Source organism: Leucopleurus acutus (genome assembly GCF_964270905.1).
Source record: "Leucopleurus acutus genome assembly, chromosome: 4".
Classification (NCBI taxonomy): Eukaryota; Metazoa; Chordata; class Mammalia; order Artiodactyla; family Delphinidae; genus Leucopleurus; species Leucopleurus acutus.
In genome coordinates, this window is record NC_139146.1 from 63,406,877 (window position 1) to 63,411,403 (window position 4,527).

Here is a 4,527-nt window from a genome sequence, read left to right on the forward strand (position 1 = left end):
CGAAGAGTAGCCCCCGCTCGCCGCAACTAGAGAAAGCCCACGTGCAGCAACGAAGACCCAACGCAGCCAAAAATAAATAAACAAAATAAATAATTTTTTTAAATGGGAAAAAAAGGCCGTTTAGATTAACTTGGTGTTCATTCCCTTCATCCTATTTTATTTCTCTACAAAATAGAGCACTTACCACTATCTGAAACTTTTGTTCATCTATTTGTTTGTTGATTACTTCCCCACCGCTCACACCCATGAGAGAAGGGGTCCGACAATCTGGCTCATCTCTGTATTCCCAGCACAGAGAATAGTGCCTGGTACATCGCATGTGCTCAGTAAATACATTAATGTATATATGAGTAAATGAATGATCTCAATTTTTTATTCCTTAGCACAATGCGGTACATAATATGCTCTCAAAAATATGTATCGGATGAATTAATTGGAGTTATGAATTCCTGTTATGATGCAGTGCATGATAATCAGAGAATGAATTTAGTGATAGGAATTGATCACTGAGGCATAAAAGAGATAATGTATGTAAACCACTTGGTATCACACCTAGCATATCACAAATGGTAGCAGTTATCAGGGCTAAAACTAGGGTGATTTCAGGCACATATTTTAAGAGGCACCAAGAAACTCAGTAATCAAGATAAATAATATTTTAATAAAATATTTTAAAATTAATATAAAATCCATAATGAACAAAATATCAAATTTTTTCATAAAGACAGGGTTAGTATTACTGATTTTTCCTCTTGTCTCAGGTTCCAGTGTGGCTTGGTAGGACATTGGCAGTTATAGTCATTAAGAAGATGAGGTGTTTTTAACATTATTATCTCACAGAGTACTTCAGTTCATAGAGACTTACTTTAAGTTGCTCCTATGTCTAGGAGCTATGGCCCTTGAAAAATACTATGTCTAGGAGCTATAGCAACCCAGTTGCTTTATCTGGAATCCCCTGAGTTGAGATGTCATAGCTTTCATGTTTTACCCGTGTTTTACTCTTCTCTCTGCCCAATACCACAACCTCATCTGAAACTTATTCTAAAGAAGTGAGAGGAACTAACTCTTTCTGAACTTCTCTTAATACAATAAAATAAAAAGGTCCTCTCTCTCAGGCAATGCATATAAATTATGGCATTTCATTTAAACATTTTTAAAAGTAGGACAAACTTTTGATGAAAGATGCAGTCAATAAATATGTTACTATCATAGTCATGCTACTGTTACTGGATGCTGAAAGCAGGTGAAAAACAGAATGACTTTCTTTAACAGTTTATGATTTAAAAGCCCAAGTCAAAAGACACCATGAAATGATTATTGGTGGCTTGCCAAAGAATACTTAAACATCTAATTTCGCTTTTCCCAATGATGCACAAACAAAAAATGGAGAAGGGGTTAAAAACCCATCGAATGTTGAATAATCTTTACAACATAAGAGTAAGAAAGACTGACATTTTATGAGCGTTTCCTGTTTGCCTGGCACGGAGCTAAATGCTTTCCATACATTCATTATCTTGTTCAATCCTCTCAACAACCCAACAAAATGATGGATACCTTTATCCCCATTTTACAAATGGAGGAGCTAAAACTCAGAGGTTAAGTAACTTGCCCAAGGCGAGCCAGTGAATAAGCGGTAGAGCATGAATTTGAACCCAGACCTATCTGGTTCCTTCGGAACCCAAATGGAAGGCATTTCAAACTCTGAAATGAAAGAGCTTAGGGTGTGATTACCGAGGCTAATTCCGTTGCCGGGACTAGTTGCCACGGTGGCCTCTTCCTCTCTTCCCACCTTATGTGCCTCTCTCCGAAGCTATTTATACTCTGCTAGGTGTCATAAATTTCCGGAAACCCAAACCCTCAAGCACCTGCAAGACAATTCCTCAGATCAATAGTGATCAATAGTAATCCCAAGGTCACTCACTAATCATTAACATTTAGATTAGTATAGGCAAAATAATAAATACTGAAAATCTGAACAAATCTACTTTCCTCCCATTTTCTTTAGAAAAGACTATGCAGCCCTTATTTCATTTTCATGAGTGTTAACAGCAAACAAAACTAAAGAGTTCTTACCCTCAGGCTTGCAGCGTCTCCGTCAGAGCTGCAGGTGTTGATGATTCATAGACAGGACTAGAATTGGCTGGAGCAGTGATTGAATCAAGCTTTTCTGTGAAGCGTACGCTCCTTTGCCCTCTACTGCATACTGGTGGCATTACATGTTGCGTGAGTTCATACAATCTTAGATCACTTTTTAAAGAATTGCAGTAAAATACACGTGATGTAAAATTAACCATTTTAAGTGCACAGTTCAGTGGCATTAAATACCTTCACATAGTTGTTCACCCATCAGCATTGCCCATCTCCAGAACCTTTTCATCGTCCCTCACTGAAACTCTATATCCATTAAGCAGTAACTCCCATTTCTCCCTCTCTTCAGTCCCTGGTAACCACTATTCTCCTTTCTGTCTCTATAAATTTGCCTACTCTCGGTACCTCAGATAAGTGGAATCACACAACATTTGTCCTTTTGTGACCGGCTTTTTTCATTTAGCATAATGTGTTCAAGATTCTTCCATGTGGTAGTATGTATCACAGTTTCCTTCCTTCCCTTCTTAAGGCTGAATAATGTTGTTGTATGTATACACCACACTTTGTTTATCCATTCATCCATCAGTGGATATTTGGGTTGTTTTCACCTTTTGACCATTGTGAATAATGTTTCTATGGACATGGACGTGTACAAATATCTGTTCAAGTCCCTGCTTTCAGTTCTTTTGGGTAGATACCTAGAAGTGGAATTGCTGGATCATGTGGCAATTCTACGTTTAAATTTTTGCAGAACTGCCATACTGTTTCCCACAGCATCTTAGAGCACTTTGATGCTGCTTTACTTCAAGGTTCGAATCAGTCATGCCGCCCATCAAATTGGGTGGGAAGACCAAGTGATAATAAGAAGAAATAGGAATGGTGGCTCCAAAGTTTCAGCAATCTGACTGGAAGAGAGTGGGAAGGGGTTAATTAGAGGCCTTGTCTTGAAACGAAGTGGTAAAGCAAGCATGACATTTTTTAATGTAGACTGCAGAGAACAGATCAATTTTTTCAAAGCAACACTTTTTGAGGTTTTATTTATACTTGACTTTAGGTTCAGATGACACTGCTGGAGATCACTAAGGAAGATGAAAATTTCCAAATGGATTTGTCGACAGGTGCGTGATGGTCAATTTTTAAATGGATAATTATAATAGGTTTATGTAAATGTAAAATTAGGGGGTCCTTAACACAAAATTTTTTTCACAATTATGTTGAGGTTCTTTAGTAAAAATGTATGTATTTCTGCATATATTGTAGGGATAAAATCATACAATGAGTAACTATAAAGAAAAACAAAAAAACAGTCTGCTCTTCTGCCCACGTAAACATATACAAACATGTCTACATTCACATATACATGAAGGCAGGTGCTGGATGCATGCCCGTCGGGAATATTGGAGAGAGTGTTGTTAGCTTGTTGGATAAGCTCTAAAATTTCTTTCATCTCAGAAATTCTCAAACGACTCTGATTGGTACACATATTCTATACAGCCCTCTCAAGAAAAAATAATCACTTGGGGTTTTTCATGTCCAAAGACATATTCTTCCCTTTCTCATAGCCCAACATTTTTAAACACTCTACACTCTCAGTGAATGGGGAATTTTCTTTACTCATTTTTAATTTCCAGAAACAAGTCAAGCCAAGTTAGAGAGTAGTATTCTGTGTCGTCATCATCATCATCGTTGTGAACACTATAGCTTGCATTCTTCCTAAGTGCAGAAAGTATTGCAAATAAGATATTGGCTAACCCTCACTACAAAGGACATAGAACATATATATGATTCCCATTTGACAGATGATGAATCTGGTTCAGTTCAGAATAAGAAACTTGCCCAAGGCCATCATCTGGTAAGAGATGGAGTCAAGATTTAAAACTGAGTCTAGGGACTTCCCTGGTGGTCCAGTGGCTAAGACTCCGTGCTCCCAATGCAGGGAGCCTGGGTTAGATCCCTGGTCAGGGAACTAGATCTCACATGATGCAACTAAGAGTTTGCATGCCACAACTAAGATATCCTGCATGCCGCAACTAAAGATCCCACATGCCACAACTAAGACCCAATGCAGCCAAATAAATAAATATTTTTAAAAATAAATAAAACTGAGTCTATCTGGTTCCAAAGCCCACAATATTCACTACTTCAGGTACCTAAGAGTTTGTATACTATTTCCTCTGCCTTCACCTGGAATTTCTAAAATCTTTAAATCCTTATTTGCAATTAGCAGTAAGAATAGTATGCTCAGAACCATATGTGCTGATATCTTTGGCTAGGCATTTTTTTTTTTTTTTTTTTTGCGGTACGCGGGCCTCTCACTGTTGTGGGCTGTCCCGTTGCGGAGCACAGACTCCGGACGCGCAGGCTCAGTGGCCATGGCTCACGGGCCCAGCCGCTCCGCGGCATGTGGGATCCTCCCGGACCGGGGCACGACCCTGTGTC